Here is a 21,123-nt window from a genome sequence, read left to right as displayed (position 1 = left end):
AGTAGAGGTTACCACTGCGGCTCCATGCTGTCTTGGTCACAAAAATTCAAAAAGACATTAAAGTCAGCATAAATACTCTAAGCACAGATCCATAAAAAAGCCAACCTCAAATAAGCTTAAAAATCTCTTTGCCTGTGTCTTCTGTGGGAGTCTTTGACTGTGTGCTCGACAGAGAGGTGAAGTGTGTATTTTTCTCTCTTATACAAACAGGTGTTGGGTTATTAGCATATTTAGCAAAAGGCATTGACAGTCACACTCTGCATTGTGCAGCTATTGGCTGAATGAGTCAGCAGGGACAGCCACAGCCACACACACACACACACACACACACACACACACACACACACACACACACACACACGCCTCAAGAATTTTCAAATTACTGTGTTAATGGCAAAAAGAATTAATGACAGAACAGCGTACATTTGAAGAGGCTGTGAAAAGGCTGATGCATTTAATACTGCCAAGATGAAACATTCTCTGCCATCGGAATTTTTCCAGCACATCCACCATCTGGCTTTCCTCTGAGAGATATGCAGGAGTAGTGTAACAAAAAGTTACTGGCAACTGTGACCAAAATAATACCAGCAACAGTCTTTTTTTTCTCCAAATGCAACTTTGTCTAAAGTCTGACTAAGACCAAGACTTTCTGGACGACAGTGCCTCTATTTATAGATTTTGTGGGGTGGATGATTTTAAAATGATAGACACCAAATCTCCCCCCTTATGAACCAGCATGTAAACTAGCACAATTGCCCACAATCATCACGAAAACACCATTTAAAGCAAAAATGTTTGGAGGAATGGTGCTCCACCCATCACCGTATGGGTTTCCAGAGATTTGAAGAATCAATGACAAGAATCACTAAAGCTGTTTTTGTGGCCCACTAACTTAATAAATCGCTTGATGTTTTTCATTTAATTTAATTCCCCATTCATCTGTGCATTGATTAAAGTATTGTATTTTCATCAAGTCAACTCATTTGGCTTAATGGTTAATATTTCTTTTTCTCTTTGTGTTAAAAAGATGTCAATTTTATTTATTCACTGTTTTCGCAGTGCACATATGACAAACACCCCGCTACTTATGCAAGTCTTAAAAAGCATTAAAACAGAACATAAACTTTTTACCGCCTTTCATGTTCATTCTATGACATGTTTATTGCGCCTTTAGACTCAAATTGAATTTCTCTTTAAACTTTTTATGATTCTGTCTTCACTGTCTTTGTCCCCTTGTGTTGCCTATGTAATAATCGTATAGATAGTGGTGTTGACTTCCAAGAGTAAAATTTGAAACATGTTGAAATTAATTTGATTTTTAAGAATAAAGTTCTTGAAAAAAGTGAAACAAAACTGTAGAAAATACAAGGAAAAAAACAAAGATGGAGATTTCAATGTGACATATAAATGAGTAGTGTGTTGGAGCCTGCTGATAAACAGCACTACAGAGGGGGAGGTCAAGTTAGGGGAAGACAACAAAATGAGGACAAAGAGAGGAGGGGGCTGCATGCACTGAAGTAAGGAGCAGCAGGAGTCACGTGGCTGCAAAATATAGCCGGGGAGGAGCTGACGTTCATAGAAGTAGAAGCTGTAACACCAGTTCCCAGGAAAACATAAACCCACAGACACGTGAGCTGGGAGCTTCTGGCTGTGAAGGCATCACTCCACTTACCCAGAATACACTGTAGTGGGAGTGCAGGTCACACACCAGCAAACATACAAACATACTTAATACTGAAGGAATATTACTTTAACACACGTTCACCATCTAAACCTGGCTCGTATGTATCGGTGTTTACATATCAGTGATTTCCTCTAACAGTGCGTGTGCATGTGTGTTGGGGTGGTTGGATAGGACAGATCTGCACACACACATACACACAAACACACACACAGACACAAGACCTCCACCATTAGTCATCCTGTCACAAAAACAGCTTTGTTTACTGATGTAGCAGCAGGTGAATAATGAAATAATTAGAGAAGGTAAAGCAGGGAGACAGTGTGTCAAACCTCTCAACAGATCTAAAAAACAAAAAACACCATAACAACCCGCACTTTCATTAATAGCGCTGATTAACAACAATGCGATTCAGCCGCAGGTATGTAATTAACAACTCAAACGGTACTTCTCCTTTAAACACTTTCCCCCTTTTGTGTTTTCTCTCGTTTGTCATTTGTAACACTGCTTAATAACTGTCATTTTATTTATTCACAGCGAGCATGATTAGCTGATAGAGATGACAGCCCTTTTTTCTTCTTTTTTCTCTTGTCCCTCTCCTTTTTTCTTTCTTTCTTTTTTTTTTTACCTGGCAGGTTATTCAGTCTCTCCTCTTGTCTAATCCTGTTACTGAAACCACCTTAATCTCATCATCATTATCTTTCCTTTAAAACAGCAGTTAGATCTGCAAATCACTTTTTCCACAAATCTGGAATCATACTTGAAATGTGTGATAACTAAGATCAGCATAATTGATGGAATAGTGCTACCGCAGTCTGCCAGAAGTCTTTGTGCTTTGTTTGGATTCATTTTAGCAATTTTCAGGGTTTTGCACGCTTACTAGGTATAAGCTGGTTTAAACATTTGATAAACATTTACACCCCTAAAACAAACTGAACAGGATTAAGGGAGCTAACACAGGCAATATTTCTGGACAAAACAGTTCAGCTGTGAATAATGGATTCTAACTATGAATACAATTTTGCCATGTTGCCTTAACCCCCCCCCCCCCCCCCCCCCCCCCCCACACACACACACACACACACACACACAAAGACATTTTACAATAGCACTGAATATAATATAGCATTTTTGTAAAGAAATATATGAATGTGAATATCTGACTCAGTCACCTCATATTATTTTTATACCTCAGTTACTTTATATTTCTTACTATTTATATTCAAACTACCAAGACATAGAATGAATAATGTCTTCCATGTATAAGTGAATCTATGCTGTTTTTGAAACGAAAGCCCACCCCTGCTCACCACACTATTAGAGCCGTGTGACTCCCATCTCACTGTAAATACTCAGTAACAGAATTCAATGGTAAATCAAATGTGTACCAAACAATCATTTTACTAAATGTTATCCAGAAGAGTCATTAAAATTTCATGTCCCGGGTGTGTACATACATAGACTGAGGCATGAAAATAAACCAAAAAAGGTCTGATCTTATTTATGCATCACAGCATCTTGAATTTAATGACTTAAATAAAACAGAAAGACGCGAACAGGACACCAGTTCTAGAATCTCACTGTTCTTTTAAGGACTTCTCAAGTATATAAATATATAGGAATATAAGCCAATTTACATTGTTTGTGGCTTCTTTTCCCCCCCTTCTTTTTTGTAATTAACACTCCAGCATCAGCTGTAAAAACACATCCACAATGCCTCTGAGGGCCATACAGATGACATCTAATGTCAACAGATGAAATATGTAGTGAGGGGGGATAAACAGGCTAGATTACAGTAGCTGTTTATGCTGATGCTGATGCAATTATCCTCTGTGAAGCAGTGGGCAGTGCAGCTGAGAGCCATCTAGTCTTGTTAAAAATTCAGCAATCCCCTCATCGTATGTAAAAACTAGTTCCACAAAGCAGGCTTTAAAATCCCATAGCAGTGCATCGTACAGAACAAACACTCACCAAGAGGACATTTAAAATTCTTTACCGAATCACTACTTTGTGCTTGCTCATAACATAAAATACACTGAAGCTTTTTCAAAAGCGGCAGTGCCACACAGCTTTTAAAAACAACATCTATTAAAGACGCAGGCAGTAAAGGTCAGCGCTGCAGTACACCTGTGGTGATTACATGAGGGTGTTTGCTTCCAGTTGTAAAACCACATTTTAGTCATTTTTGATTACTTTATTAATTATGCACCTCAATGCACTTACCCTGATTTATAACTATTTCTAAAAATGGTTTTTACAGCCTATGATCTTAACACATATGAGAAGAAAATAATTATTTTACCTGTGAAATGGATGAAAGAAAAAACAACTAAAAGAGCTATGAGTGATGATAAAACTGAAGACCAATAAATACAACCTCTTGCGTAGGAAAACACTCTACTGGAATAAAGCCCGCCCACAACAGTTCACCACAGGGTGGGTACGGTTTTTCTTTTACTCCAGCTTCCCTTCTATCATAAATCACATTTTCTACTTAGACAGATCTTTATATCCTACATGCTGCTAAAACAGCAAGACCACATGGTTGTGGTGGAAGAAACAGAAATGTGCCACATTCCCTGAAAAAATGGGCAGATGTGATTAAAATTTTTGGTCTTAATAGAGAAATAGGGTTGCTGGGATGGCCAGTGTATCTCCCACGCTTCCTTCCAGCATTGTTAGACCATGAATTCAGGGAGTGGTCCAGGCATGGAATCACTGCAATCTCTAAGATAGTTAAGCATGGGGAGCTGATAAATTTTGAGGACATGTGTCAGATTTACGAGATCGGCAGGGAAGATTTTTATCGTTACCTACAGGTTCGGAGCTTCTTCCGGAAGGAAATTAGAATGTTTGACACAGATGCTAGTGGGGCGATCCAAATATTTATGGATGCTTATGGTGAGAACATTATAAGAAGTACTATAGGCAAAATGTACAGAAGTTTTATAGCTATGAAAAAGACCTCAACAAGACATGTCAGTCGTCGATGGGAAAAAGAAGCCGGTATAACTATCTCAGAGGAAGATTGGTTGCGGATGTGGAAGAATGTGTTATCTACCACAAATTCTTTAACATGGCGAGATTTTGGATGGAAGAATTTAATTAGATTATTCATCACACCAAAGCAGAAATCCAAAATAAGTGGTTCAGGCGCTTCATGCTGGAGGGTGTACGGGGAGGTCGCTGCAGGTTGCATCCATGTCTTCTGGTCATGCCCTAAACTGAAGACCTGGAAGTAGCACTGGACTTCTCCTTTAGTACCATGTACCTTGGGAATATCCCTGAGGATATAAATAAAAGAGACTCATACTTACTGAAAATAATTATGGTTGCATGCAAAAAGGCAATTATTAAACGTTGGTTACAGACAAGCCGCCCCACACGGAAGCTGGTCATAGACATTATTAACACAATTCATCGTATGGAACCGATTACCCTCTCACTGCGGCTACAGAAGGAGAAAGGAGAGAGACTTTGGGAACGATGGGCTCGTTATACGTCACGAGACTAGAAACTGATACCTCTGTGATGCAGAGGGACAGCTGCGAATTTGTTTGAATGGAACATGCAACTGTGTAATATGTAATATATGTAAGTAAAATAAGGCGTTGTGTATTTTGGAATATGTGAACATATGTGAATGTGTTGGTTTCCTTTGCCCTCTTTATTTCTGTATGTAAGATAAGATGAAAATCAATAAAGAGAAAGTATAAAAAAAAAGATTTTGCCCAGACATGCCATCTAAGCTCCAAAGGGGAGTAGTTCTAGTAACAGTGACTGAAATACATGCACAGATTAACAAAGACTTAGGTGGAACAGTAAGGCAGACTGGCTTTCTTAAAAAATCTTAAAGTCAATAAAAATGTTTGACTTGTTTGATCAGAATCATAACACATCACATGCTGCTGTAGTGTTTTACAGATACTGAAACTTAAAGCTGGCACTAACTGAGCACAGCAGATAAACTTAATTCCTACCACCTACACTGCTGCTGCTGACCTTTGATCTGGTGTAAACATCAAGAAAAAAGAACAATAAAGGGATCAATAAAGTATTACAGTATTACACTCTTTGAGTGACTAGTTGAAAAATAACTTTTACCACACAAACACTAACTTCTGAACTTCAGAATACTTGAAGCTCCTGAGAAGATGCATAAAATTAGAGATGTGCAATCCAACACCAGTGTAACTCCTACCAGACTGAATGTGGACACAGCATGTTAATGAACCATAGTAACAATAAAGTCTAAACCAGTGTTAATTTCAATTGAAATCAAGCAAATTTCAATGGTTAAAAACATGACAAACCTGTACACTTTATATTTTACTTAACTGAGCCTTAGATTTGCTCTACTATAATCTTATAATATTCAGTCGACTAAAACTAGAGTAAAATATTGTCAAAATATTCTGTCAAAATTAACCAGAATCTATTTGACAATATTTTACTCCGAAACACAACTATGCACTGCACACTGTAATCCCATTTTAAAATTATGAAGCAGTACATCAACATCAACTGTCCTGTATTTGTTGCATGTACGCTGAGGTTCCTCTCCCTCTCGGCTGTCTAAGGTGGGGCATTCTTAATAACAACATTGGGCTAAATAGTTCAACAAAATACTTTCCATCAGCATTTTCTTCTGGTTAACAAAATCTTGCAAGGCTTAAGAGGGGCCTAACATTTTCCCTCCGAATAGTTTCACTTCAAAGCTGAGCAGAAAAAAGTTTTTTGTTGTTCTTTATATGATATAGTGTGAACTCCTCTATACGCGGCACTACAGGGAACATGGCCTACTTTTACTACCAGCTGCCTCACAGTGGGCCTCACTAGAAGCTAACTGCCATAAACTCTAGTCCACTACATCACAACAGAGCAGCAGCTGAGCCGGAGCTTTAACTCGTACACATACTCAAAAATCCCACAACTCGAAAAATAAATGACTACTTCTAATGTTTCCTCTCTCTGGTGATATACAGAGACTTCTGGCTGTGTCACCTCAGGGCTTGACAGGTTTTGTTTACTGAGCTGGAAAGTGAGAAACTACAAGTTAAATTTTGTTTGACAAGGTGGGTTTTCTCTTTAAAAATTTCAGTCCAAAGACATTTGATTCCCATTTGGCTCCATGAATCCTGGACATCAAAACATACAGAGGGAGGTGGGTGATTTTATGATCTTATATCAAAGACAATCTTGACATATGATCTATGTTTTAGACACATTATGAAATAAATTGCAGTGCTGTCAAAACATTCTCCTGCAAAAGGAACAAGAAGAAAGACTGTTTGTGACAGAAACAGGCTGACCTTCAATGCAAACACTAGGTAAATAGTGGATTGAAAGACAACTATAGGTAGAGGTATGATGGTGCTATCTGGTAAGCAGAATCGGACTTTCAGTGAGCTCAGAAATCAAGCTCAGTGGAGGATGAAGTGCCAAAGGACTCATCACACAGGCTTAGAGAACGATTGGCAACTGCCTGGGAACCACCGGTCTCTATGGAAAAATGAGTGTCTATTGCCGACTGGTCTCTGGGTCTATGTGACTGGGGCCTAAAGGGCCAATATTATGGGGGAAATAAACAAACTCAAAGCAGCAGGTACGTTTAATAAATGTAGACACTTTAGAATGTAGAAACTAGACAATAAATTCTTGAGTTATAACCAAACATTGTTTGTTAACAGAAAACTGAAAGTTTCTGAAAAATTGAGAAAACTAATTCTGTTCAAGGCTACTCTAGATGGCTTCAAACTGACAAGAATAAATGGTCTGATCACGCTAAAACACAATACCTCTGACTTTGGAAGAATGGAGGCTGCAAGGATTTAAAATAAACATGTGAACTGAATTCAATTTTTTTGTTCAACAAGCAAAATATTTCACTGACAACTAAAACAACAAGAAAATAATTTAACACGTAGAAATAACATGCACAGACACATAACAATAACATGAGTAAATTATCATCCAAGGCATGGATGTCAGCATTAATAAACTACAATAGGCTTGATTAAAGTATGGTAAAAAATCGGCGTCACAAGATGTCAAACATTATGATTTTACGCAAACAGATGCCTGAACGTTGAATGCAATGAAAGCAAAGGAAGTTCTCGTCCTTCAGTGTGTCCAGGTCAGTTTAAAGATACTAACTAGGGCTGCATGATTATGGCCAAAATGACTATCATGCTTATTATGCTTAGGCTGCTGCCCCCGCAACCCGGCCTCGGATAAAGCGGATGAAGATGGATGGATGGATGACTTATTATGATCAGTATTGAAACCACAATTATTGGTCATGTTTATTCATTGATTTTAGTGAAAAAAGTTTATTGTTGCACCCAACTGTGACACTGCTGTCACAATTATTGGACTACAGTTTACTAATGTACAAATCTTTGCATCAAAATAAAATTTCTCTCCCTTATTAAACTAAATTTTGCACATATCTTAGGAGAAAACTATAAATATATTTTTTTAAATTGCGCCAAAATCTTAAACAAAACTAAATCAACAGTGTACTCGCTTTCACTTTTTAAATGTATTACATTCCAGCTAATTAAAACATCTTTGCAGACACATCATTAATTGTACCTGCTTGCAATTGAAACTCGTAGCAAAGTACTCCCCAGTTGTGAGATCCCTCTCCACTTCCCCTGCATGCTCTTGCGCACAGTACAGGTACTGCTACTTTGAAAAAAATAATTGCTTTTGTCCAGCATGCTGACCATTTTCCAGAAGCCTGGAGACAAAATATTTGTCCAAATGTAATATGGCTGTGTTGGTGGTTTCTCTCCGTCTTTGTGAGCTGGACTGCTATGCAGAGTCTTCTTTCTTAGAGACGACTTTAGTTGATTTTTGAATGCGTTAGTAACCATTGCATTGCTTTTCTTGGCCTTCAGGCATAAATTATCCAGCAGTTTGTGGTGTGTTTTCAGTCAGTTGAATAAGTTGTGTTGCTTTACAGTTGAGACACAACTCTTCAAAACTCTTTGGAGGATTTTTTGGTTAGCACCATTTGCACTAATTCCAAGAATTTCCAACAATAAATGATGGTTCTTTTCCAGAGACAAGCTCTTCACTTTCTACTGTTGTAGACATTTGGATTTTTTGCATATCTGTCTTTTAATGGAGAGTTACTCATCAAGACTATGTCCAAGAAACTTTGTGCAGGAACAGCTGTAATTGGCACATACAACCCTGTGGTCAGGTACTCAAACACAATGTAATTGTGGAAAGTTAAAATTGAGATCAGGACTAAAATTATATTAATTGTGCAGCCCTAGTACTAATGGAGGCCATCAGAAAATTTAATTGACGCAACAACAAAGTCGTGATCTTCCTGCTGTAAGAGCAAAGTCAGACTTAAAAGTCCTCTACTAATGCAGGCTTATTAACATTATTTGAACTGCTAAGAAAGTAGTAATGTTTCAGCTTTGTCAAGGTCTTTAATCATTATGTGCTTTAAGTAAATATAGTTTTCAAGCCAGCAACAAATCATCTATAAATGATACTCCTCAATAAAACACAAAATGCAGATGCACTATAAATTCCTGTTATTCATTAGCCCTACTCAAATTATTACATACAACTCAGTGAACACATTGCAAAACCAGAGCATGTTCTTACCTCCTTTATATGTGCCTACTTGCCAGCATGGTACATGCTGAGCGTGTGCACAAGTTAGTAGGTCAGTTTGTTTTATTTTTTTTTTTATTACAGGTACCACAAAGATGGAGGCTGAAAGAAGATGTGCTGGGAAAATACAGGTGAGCACTTAGCTTACTCGGGTGGAGGCCCACGAACAATAGAGTACACATGTCTTTGTGGCAAACACACTCACATTCTAACATTGGAGCAACCCAGAACAACCCAGCCGTACAAATGAATAGATTAGTCACATAGAAAATATGCTGGTATACACTAAGCATAGGCAGGATGTGGAAACATGAAAAATGACCAACCAATCAAAATATAATTCCTCAGAAAGTGGCTTTGAACATCGTGTGTTTGTTGGTGCCACACTGTTTTGGTCTGAGTAATTTAGAAACTGCTGATCTGCTGCAATTTTCCAACCATCACTAGTGTTTACAGAGAATGAACTAGAAAAAAGTGAAGATCCAGCAGCAGTTCTACATGTAAAAACATGCCTTATTGATGTCAGAGGTCAGTGGAGAATGGGGAGACTGATCCGAGCTGATAGAAAAGCAACAGTTACTTAAATAATCACTCAGTACAACCAAGCTATGCACTAGAACATCTCACGTTGAAGCAACTGGGCTACAGGAGTCACTGCTGTCATAACAGGTTACAATTCACACACGTTCATCAAAACTGGAAAAAAGAAATTGAAAAATGTTGCCCGGTCTAATGAGTCCCAGTTTCTGCTGCTGGTCATGATGAGTCATAAACAACAATGACAGCATGGATCCATTCTGCCTTGTATTAACATTTCATATTGTTGTTGCTGGTGCAGAGGGTATTTCCCTTATTCTGAATGCATTTAAGGCACAAGACTTAAGACAAAAACATTTTATTCTTTCACTATCGCATTGAGGGACCAGACAAAGAGCGATTCATAAGACCCTTATGAAAAGGACACCGAGGGAACAGTTTACCCTGCCCGGGATAGGGTTACCGGGGCCCCGCCCTGGAGCCAGGCCCGAGGGCGGGTGCCCGAGGGCGAGCGTCTGGTGGCCGGGCCTTAGTCCATGGGGTCCGGCCGGGCACAGCCCGAAGAGGAGACATGGGCCCATCCTCCCGCAGGCCCACCACCCGCAGGAGGCGCCATAGGGGTCGGGTGCATTGTGTGCCGGGTGGCGGCCAGGAGCGGAGGCCCTGGCGGACTGACCCCCGGCTGCCAAGACTGGCAATAGGGACATGGAATGTCACCTCTCTGGTGGGGAAGGAGCCTGAGATAGTGCGTGAGGTTGAGAGGTACCGGCTAGATATAGTCGGGCTCACCTCTACACATGGCTTGGGCTCTGGAACCAGTCTCCTGGAGAGGGGCTGGACTCTGTCTCAGTCTGGAGTTGCCCCTGGTGAGAGGCGGCGGGCTGGGGTGGGTATCCTAATATCCCCTCGGCTTGCTGCCGGTACGTTGGGGTTTTTCCCGGTGGACGAGAGGGTTTGTTCCCTGCGCCTTAGGGTCGGGGAACGGGTCCTGACTGTCATCTGCGCTTATGCGCCGAGTGGCAGTTCAGAGTACCCAGCCTTCTTAGAGTCCCTGGGGGGGTGCTGGAGGGTGCTCCACCTGGAGACTCTGTTGTCCTGCTGGGAGACTTCAATGCTCACGTGGGTAACGACAGCGAGACCTGGAGGGGCGTGATTGGGAGGAACGGCCTCCCTGATCTGAACCCGAGCGGTGCTCTGTTATTGGACTTCTGTGCTAACCACAGTTTGGCCATAACGAACACCCTGTTCGAACATAAGAGTGTCCATAAGTGCACATGGCACCAGGACGCTCTAGGCCGTAGGTCGATGATCGATTTTGTAATCGTATCACCAGACCTGCGACCATATGTTCTGGACACTCGGGTAAAGAGAGGGGCTGAGCTGTCAACTGATCACCACCTGGTGGTGAGTTGGATCAGGTGGCGGGGGAGGACGCTGGACAGACCTGGTGCACCTAAACGCGTAGTGAGGGTGTGCTGGGAACGTCTAGCAGAGGCCCCAGTCCGCGAGATCTTCAACGCACACCTCCAGCAGAGCTTCGACAGCATTCCGAGGGAGACTGGGGACATTGAGTCCGAATGGACCATGTTCAGAGTCTCCATTGCCGAAGCTGCTGTATTGAGCTGCGGCCGCAAGGTGGTGGGTGCCTGCCGTGGTGGTAATCCCCGAACCAAATGGTGGACACCAGAGGTGAAGGGAGCCACCAGGCTGAAGAAGGAGTCCTATCGGGCTTGGTTAGCCTGTGGGACTCCGGAGGCAGCCGACAGGTATCGACAGGCCAAGCGGAATGTGGCTCGGGCAGTGGCTGAAGCAAAAACTCGGGTGTGGGAGGAGTTCGGAGAGGCCATGGAAAAAGACTTTTGGACTGCCTCGAAGAGATTCTGGCAAACCGTCAGACGTCTCAGGAGGGGAAAGCGGTGCTCTACCTGCACTGTGTATAGTGCTGGCGGAGCGCTGCTGACGTCGACTGAGAAAATTGTCAGGCGGTGGAAGGAATACTTCGAGGACCTCCTTAATCCCACTGACACGTCTTCCGAGGAGGAAGCAGAGTCTGGGGATGAGGGGAATGACCCGCCAATTTCCGGGGGCGAGGTCACTGAGGCAGTTAAACAACTCCTTGGTGGCAGAGCCCCTGGTGTTGATGAGGTCCGCCCCGAGTTCCTGAAGGCTCTGGACGTTGTAGGGCTGTCCTGGTTGACACGCCTCTGCAATGTTGCGTGGAGATCAGGGGCAGTACCTGTGGACTGGCAGACCGGGGTGGTGGTCCCCATCTTTAAGAAAGGGGACCGGAGGGTGTGTTCCAACTACAGGGGGATCACACTCCTCAGCCTCCCTGGGAAAGTCTATGCCAGGGTGCTGGAAAGGAGAGTTCGTCCGTTAGTCGAACCTCGGATACAGGAGGAACAATGCGGTTTTCGTCCTGGTCGCGGAACACTGGACCAGCTCTTTATCCTCTCCAGGATACTTGAGGGTGCATGGGAGTTTGCCCAACCAGTCTACATGTGTTTTGTGGACTTGGAGAAGGCATTCGACCGTGTCCCTCGGGGTGTCCTGTGGGAGGTGTTGCGGGAATATGGGGTGTCTGGCCCATTGCTACGGGCCATTCGATCCCTATACAACCGTTGCAAGAGCTTGGTTCGCATTGCCGGCAATAAGTCGGACTCGTTCCCGGTGGGTGATGGGCTTCGCCAGGGCTGCCCTTTGTCTCCGGTTCTGTTCATAATTTTTATGGACAGGATTTCTAGGCGCAGCCAAGTGGCGGAGGGCTTTCGCTTTGGTGGCCTCAGAATTTCATCTCTGATTTTTGCAGATGATGTGGTTCTGTTGGCTTCATCGGGTGAAGGCCTCCAGCTCGCACTGGAACGGTTCGCAGCCGAGTGTGAAGCAGCGGGAATGAGGATCAGCACCTCCAAATCTGAGGCCATGGTTCTCAGCCGGAAAAGGGTGGAGTGCCCACTCCGGGTCGGGGATGAGTTCCTGCCACAAGTGGAGGAGTTCAAGTATCTCGGGGTCTTGTTCGCGAGTGATGGGAGAAGGGAGCCGGAGATCGACAGACGGATTGGGGCTGCAGCTGCAGTAATGCGGACGCTGCACCGGTCCGTCATGGTGAAGAGGGAGCTGAGTGTAAAAGCGAAGCTCTCAATTCACCGGTCGATCTACGTCCCTACCCTCACCTATGGCCACGAGCTGTGGGTAGTGACCGAAAGAACGAGATCGCGGATACAAGCGGCAGAAATGAGCTTCCTCCGAAGGGTGGCTGGCCTCTCCCTTAGAGATAGGGTGAGAAGTTTGGCCATCCGGGAGGGGCTCAGAGTAGAGCAGCTGCTGCTCCACATCGAAAGGAGCCAGCTGAGGTGGTTCGGGCATCTGACAAGGATGCCCCCTGGGCGCCTCCTGGGTGAGGTGTTCCAGGCATGTCCCACCGGGAGGAGGCCCCGGGGCAGACCCAGGACACGCTGGAGAGATTATATCTCTCGGCTGGCCTGGGAACGCCTTGGTATTCCCCCGGATAAGCTGGAGGAGGTGGCTGGGGAGAGGGAGGTCTGGGCCTCTTTGCTTAGGCTGCTACCCCCGCGACCCGGCCCCGGACAAAGCGGATGAAGATGGATGGATGGATGGATGGACTATCGCATTTGAATAAAATGTGTTGAGACGCTGGTCAAGACCAGAGTAAACGATTCCTGTTTTATTCACCCAATTCAAAGTGATTACGTGTGCTGAAATTAAAATGTGGTATCTGGTTAAATTCAAATTCCATCTACTTAAGACGATATTCAAATCTGTTTTGACCCAGGTCTGGCCTCCTTCTGTGTTCCCTCTCCTTCCGCCAATCCACAACAGCAGCTTTGAACTTTAGACCTTGTTTTCTAGGCGGAGGACGAAAACGAACAGGCTGGGCTGTTGGGCTGTTGGCAGACTGTCAGGGAGACGAAGAGGGAGGAGTGAGAGAAAGAGAGGGTGAGACAGAGAGGAGCTTGTAAAGAAAGGAATGAAGTCATGAAAAAAATGAAAGCAGGGAATTAAGTAATGAAAGGAGAAAGTGAAAAAGGGAGAGACAGATGGAAACTGAAGGAGTAAAAGAGGAAAGAAAAAGTAGTATTTGAGAACACAGCGAAGGCCCACTGCTGAAAATATAACAGAAAATAATGAGGCAGTCGAGTGTGGATAAAGAGAAGGAAACAATGAAGATGATTTCTTTCCATTACTCACTGCATGAGCTTTCTTGCGGTAGCACCCTCAGGGCCAAATTTTGCAAATGTTTTCCACACAACTTATAGTTCTTCAGATATGTTAGTCAGGAAATTGTCCTCATAGTTTACAGCTGTCTTTTTTGGAGCCACAGGGTGTCACGTGGTGTGTCCAGCACTGGATGTGGAAGCTTGATTTTGCTGGCTTAGTGAGAAATGTAGCTGTGATGTACACACTGGCAAGGAGACCATTTATTTTGCACAAATCATATCCACTTTTGTTTAGAGGGCATACGGGGTTACTTACACTTATGTCTGGGTAAAATTCAAAATGCCCAAAAGAGATCTGGGATAAAACAGAGGCTCTTTGCACAACTCCTTCAACTCTTTCAACTGAGAAGACACTTGCACACATGATGAGCTAAGGCTTTGTTATTAGTGATCAATATATTCTTATCATCTGCTGACCTGGAACATGTGAATAATGGCAAACAGCAGCTGATTGAGCTGTCATGCAGAGTCAAAGTCAGAGTACAGCTACAGTGTGGAAAACAGAGCCACAGATAACGACGCAAGCAACCAATCTGTTTTAACTGTAAGATAGTTCTGCTGTTTTCAATAATGTCAGCATACAAGGCAGCCCCTACTTCTGGATTATTTCCAAAATTGATTAAGTAGTGGATCTTGTCAAAATACTACATCAAAAGAAATAATATGCGATTCTATTCAAAATTTTAGGACTGACTAAAGCATCTCTTATACTTTTAAACACAGCTGATTGCTAGCTTACAAAGCTAAAACAACATATACATAAAACTGTACAAACTGCACTTTACAAAAGGGTCTTTGTCAAGCAGCTGAGTGGATATCAACATAGACATTAGGGCTGGGCCATATCATATCGTTCACGGTAATACCGGTATAATGTTGGGCAACGACTATCGCGATAGAATATGGGTAAAACGCGCATGCACAGTGCCTTTGTTTTCATACGCACATGGCGAAAAAGGCGACGGGGAATGAAAATGGCGAAAGCAGATCGTTGAATGAAACGGATGAACCAGAATTGGTTTGTAACAATGCTGCAACTTCAGTGATGTGGAACTGGTTTAGCTTTCGTCTGTCAGATACACAACAAAGCACTATTTTTGGTAGAGCGTGCTAGCGGGCCGTCGTTATTACCGTGTTTTTTGGAAAATACGGCACACTTAAAATCAATCCTTTGATTTTTTTGAAAATCAACAGTGCCCCTTATAATCCCGTGTGCCTTATGTTTGAATTCTGGTTGTGTTTACTGACCTCGAAATGATTTTATGTACACGGCGCTCGAAAATCTGTCAGATGTTTCAGTACGACTTTACTAAACTACGAACCCGGACTGCTTGATGGATTGTCGGAGCATTACGGCTATCGTAGGCAGGAGCCTCGCGGAGTGATACGTACTGTGCTTCAACATAATATTACCGTATTGTGTGTGTATAGCCTCTTTTTAAGTTTTGTGGATATTATACATGGTTATGCTGAGGATATGTCGGCCAATTTCCACTGGAAATGCGTTTTGGTTAAACTATCAGCGAGGAATTTACACTGGCACTGTTACATTTTTATACAACTTAAATGCAGATAAAAAAACAGCTGCTTGTTTAAGTGAAAATACATTGATTTTTTTTTAACTAATAAAGTTGTGGAGTTAGAAAGTATTTTGTCTAGTGTCAATTATATCGTCAGTTATATCATTATCGCAAATTTTCAAATCTATATCGTGATAAATATTTTTGGTCATATCGCCCTGCTCTACTAGACATTATGCTATTTAAATAACTTAATATTAATAATGCCCCTGCTTTCCCTTAAAGCTGGGCCAAGTAAAGCAAATAGCACATTAATAAAGGCTGCAATTCAGGCCAGATCCCTGCTGACGTAAACTGTGATCTAGTGGAGAGATCTGATGGCGGGGCAAAAATGGTAGCAAGCACTGGACATACACCAGTGTTTGCTACATAGATATGTTTGCACAGTAGAAAATGATGTGTGGGAAATAACAAAAAAATGACAAGCATTTAAAAATTAGACAGTAAATTCTGCATTGGATGTGTACTATTTTCGTGTTTTAAAAGCACATGGAGTATGATTAAATAAGAACAAAACCTGTTTTCTACCACAGTATCTTCTAAGGATAAACACAGCAAAGTGCAAAGGAAATGCTTCACATTACATTTTGACTTAAGCATTATGACACATCCGCGTAATGCATTACATCCATAACAAAAGACCACAGAACAATGGAAAGTAGCTTATGCCTTCTTTCACAATGTCATTATCAGATTTGGCACACATTTGCTCAACTTCTTATTCCCAATCACTTCTAGATATGGGTTCCATTACATAAAGCCAAATCTACTGCCGCTCATCTGAAATTGCTGTGGATTTTATAGACATCTGTACTGCTTTCCAGTGTTTGCCTAAAGTGAATGGTAACTTCTAATGAGGCATTTCATTGCTTTGCAATGTCTATTCATGTTATCAGTGTCAACAGTTAGTGGAAAATGACTTAGCACTTACATTTTTATTACTGTTACCAGAAAGATAAAACGCAGTGATTTAGGAGGGCTTCTAAACATTAGACCTGCAGAAACTCCCCTCAAAGCATGTTAGGTCCGACAGGACCCAGTCCTAGTTTATATCAGTTTCATCTGGAAAGGACTTTACTGATTACCTTCAAATCACTATGTAGTGACTCTATATCTCGGAAGTGTGAACATCTTACACCGCCCAGATGACTCAGACTACATAATCAATTACAGTTAAAAGGTTACAGGCTTAAAATAAAGGATCGTGCTTTATCTGTTTTATCCCCAATTCGGTGGAACAAACATTACTTATTTAACACCAGCATGATCAGTTCCTCATTTCAAAAAGCTTTCAAAGACCCACCAATACAGAGTGGCCTTTGTATAACTTGCATTACTTGTTCTTTTCACTCATTTTATATGTATCAAAAGTTGATTATTATTTTTATTATTTTAGTAGCACTAGTAGTAGGAGCAATAGTAGTTTACCTATTTGCATAACAAGTCAAAGATCCCCAGTTCAAACCCAGGAGGAGACACAGAAAATCAGGAAGGGCACCTGCTGTAAAATCATGCCAAATGAAACACTATAGTGGTTCCAAGCAAGTCAGGGAACAGCAGAAATTGTTAAAGAATGCTCCAGTGATAAGGCAGCCAATGAAGAGCTTTGACTGGAGGACTTTGTCTGTGTTGGTCTAATTAATATAGTTTCTGTATACAAAGTTACACTATACAGTGCATTTTTTAAAGCTGAATGTTGAAAGTGTATTCAGTTAAATTTATACATATAAGGGTGTACAAAAAAGACAGGTTTCCATACCATTATTATTCTATCAATTTACTGAACTTAACTAACCCCCTGAAAAATACCACATAGCGCAATCTGCCTAGAGAACAAAAAAACGAAACCTCAATCAATGGACCTTTTGAACTGCCAGTATAATAAATAAAATAATTATTAAAGTCCTATTTGCCTATGTATCTCTGTTTTTGTTTTTTTGTTTTTGAATTTTGGATAAGTTTTGCCTGGACTCATTAAGGCTAATTGTTTGTTTCATGGGTGCCGATTTCCCCGCAATATAAAGGAAGAATAATAGCCAAACATGCCTCATAAACTTGTTCTGTGTGAGTCAGACATTACTCATGTAGCATGGGTTCATGGCTGTTTTATGAAGAACAAAACAACAATAAATTCAGAAAGAAATACTTTCTATTTAGCATCTCATATCTGTGGGGAGAAAGACAGATAAAAGTGTAACTTTGATGCGAATCCCAAGGATGTTGGGATTTGTTTAAGTCAGTGTTGCTTGACTTAAATCAGAAAGACAAAAACATTTTGATAGAAAGCAAACAATATGACACTTAACGTAACCTAAGGGCACTGTCAATAAGAGAGGCTTGTTCTTTTCCCTTCAAACAGATAAACACAAGAGCTTACCGTCAAAAAAAACAAAAAAAAAAAAACACCCCAGGGACAAAAATATTAATTCAACTCTTCATATGCTTTCCTTCCTCTACAAGAACCTTGCAGCTACTTCAATAACATTTATTGATACTCCCTTATAGAGCAGGGCGATATGGCCAAAAATATTTATCACGATATATATTTGAAAATTTGCGATAACGATATAACTGACGATATAATTGATGCGAGACAAAATACAACTCCACAACATTACTAGCGCAAAAAGACAACCTTCCATTTATTTTCACTTAAACAAGAAGCTGGTTTTTATGTACATTAAAGCTTTATAAAAATTTAACAGTGCAAATGCAAATTCCTTGCTGAAAGTTTAACCAAAAGGCATTTCCAGTAGAAATGGGCTGACATATCCTGAGCATAACCATGTATAATATCCACTGAAGTTAAAAAGAGGTGCTTTGCAACATTAAACTGCAGTGTGCAGTACGTATTTTTCGGACCATAAGATGCACGGGATTATAAGGCACATTAAGCGAAACAAAGCAGTCAGATAAATCAAACTTTATTAAACTCATTCTTCTTGCTTCCTCCACTTCTGTACCATTGATTCATTAATGTTGAATTCTCTGGCAGCTGCTCTATTCCCATGTTGTTGCAGTATATTAATGACTAACCTCATATTGTGGATGGATTATCTCAGTTGTTCTCCTGACTGAAGTTTGGTCCGTTTACAGCATCCTGCCATGCGATTGCATTTGTCTCTAACTATCAGGAACCTCAACGTTAACTTTTATAAGTGGAAAAGTGTTAGTGTTCGTCTTCCAGCTTCACTGTTTATGTTATGCTAACATAGCTGTGTCGCTAGCGATCACGTAGCACATCATCATCATCATTTATTTATTTATATAGCACTTTAAAAACACACCTGGTAGACCAAAGTGCTGTACAATACTAATATGCACATAGTAATAAAACCAGACATAGCAATAAAGTTAAAAAACATCATAATATACCAGCTAGCCCAACTTCAGTAACCCTACAAATGTCACTGCTGTTTAGTTTCCTGTCTTCATTTATGTTGGAAGTGATAGCAGAGCTGTACGTTTGAATTTTTTCAGAAATCTCTCAGTCAGAACATGCTATATCATGCTTAGGTAACTAGCGAAACTAGCGTGCTAACTTCCGCTAGCTTCCTGCTAACTTCTAACTCCGTTAAATGTAATACATTTTGTTTTCATGGATGCCTGGAAGTTAAACTTCATAGTTACACCTGGTAAAGCAGCAATGCTGATCGTTTTATTAAAGATGAAAGAATTTAGACAGTTTTTAACTCTCAGTGATGCTGCAGTGTTCGTTTGACTGGAAGAATACGGAGTTTTGGACCCAGATTACTCCCAGATTTAAGAGCATCTTAGTCCGACAAATACGACAATAACGACGGCCGCTTGTATGTTCTGCAAAAAAATGTGCTTTGTCGTGTATCTGATGGACAAACACCAAACCAGTTCCACATCACTGAAGTTGCACCATTTTTACAACCCAATTGTGGTTCATCTGTTTCACTCAACAATCGGCCATGTGCGTATGAAAACAAAGGCACTGCGCATGCGCGTTTTACTCATATTCTATCGCGATATTTCATTTTCCTATCGTTGCCTAACATTATACCGGTATTACCGTGAACGGTATAATATGGCCCAGCCCTACTCCCATACTCCCACGGCAAGCCTCTTTCTTTGCATCCTGACTATTTCCTCCCAGTACTCCTATCACATCAGTAACTTCCCTTTATTTCTCTTCCTCTCTTATTAACAAGAGGTTAACATACTGGAATCAGAACAGAGTAATGTAGCCTGTGGCCACGTCAACGATGTCACAAAGTTAAGGACGAGCAAGGTAAAGCCTGAAGGTTAATGCTTAACCTGATAATAAGGCTCAGCAGGGAGAGTGGGAAACCTCATAAATATAGCCAAAGCCATGACCGCAAGGGAATTAGGCAGGAGAAAATAGCAACGTAATGACGACAGAAATATACAAGTAAAAGCAAGAGATGGGATGATAAAATGGGAATGCAATGAAAAGGAAATAGGCATGAATACTTAACTGTCAGGGAGATTCCTACTAACAGATAAAAGGAAGCCGGAAAAAGGAAACAAATGATGAAAAAAAAGTGAATGAGACAAATAACAGGTGCAAATGTGGGGAAAGAGTGAAAGGAGGGGAAAAAAAGCTAATGAAAACCAAAATAAACATGAGGATTCCCTGAACTCAGCAGGAACCTGACAAGAAACAACCGCTGCACAAACATTCCCAACACTTTGACTTGAGCAATAATTTCAGTGACATCATTAGATCAAAGGAGTGTGTAAATGCTCCTAAAAGTTCAATGAAGCTGCTGGAAACTGTTTTATAATCCACAATTTGGTAATTTTCTCAAGAAAGTGAAATTAGAAAAATGTGTTAGCCATCACAACAAAGGCTTCATTCAAATGCATGGATGCAGGTGGAGACCTTTGATGTAGCTTTTACTACAGCAATTGTTGAACTCTTGAGATAAATAAGCTAGCAACTGCTTGTGTTTTGGCGGCACCACAACCTTTTTATATAATTCCTGTTTATAGTACGATGGAGAGTAAATGAGCAGGAACATCTTTAATCTATATATTGACGATAAACATACCACCTTTGTCATGTTTGAGTGTGATGTAGTGAGTATGTAAATGCAAAGACTGAGAAGCAGAATACAAACAAAAAGTGAGCCATTTATTCAGGCTTGAAAGCCCATTGGTAACAAACAAAAGTGAAAAAACATGAGGGTAAGTAGCTCAACTGACGCGAGAAAAAAAAAAAAGCAGGGAGCACGAAAGCTTAAAAAAAAAAATCACAAAACCAGTTCAGGGGACTGGCCTTGAAGGACACCCTCTGGTGGCTTGGCTGGAGGCTGGTGTTGAAAGAGCTGATGGAACGCGAGAGCCTCACTTCCACCTGCAAAAGAGAGAAAAGTGGGAACAAAGGCTGGAGGCTTCTCATCCACTTAATGTGACTGCCAAAGAAGTAGCAGAATCGGAGCTGAAATGGTGGTAA

General features: G+C 41.3%; 1 protein-coding gene across 1 annotated transcript in view; it reads right to left on the bottom strand.

Moving 5' to 3' along the window:
• LOC101474679 (vitamin D3 receptor A) overlaps positions 1-21,123 on the bottom strand; it is an 82,737-nt gene that overhangs the window by 25,620 nt on the left and 35,994 nt on the right. The gene's annotated exons all lie outside the window — the stretch shown is intronic.

This window comes from Maylandia zebra, linkage group LG20 (assembly GCF_041146795.1).
Source record: "Maylandia zebra isolate NMK-2024a linkage group LG20, Mzebra_GT3a, whole genome shotgun sequence".
NCBI lineage: Eukaryota > Metazoa > Chordata > Actinopteri > Cichliformes > Cichlidae > Maylandia > Maylandia zebra.
This window is presented reverse-complemented; position numbering and strand designations above follow the sequence as displayed.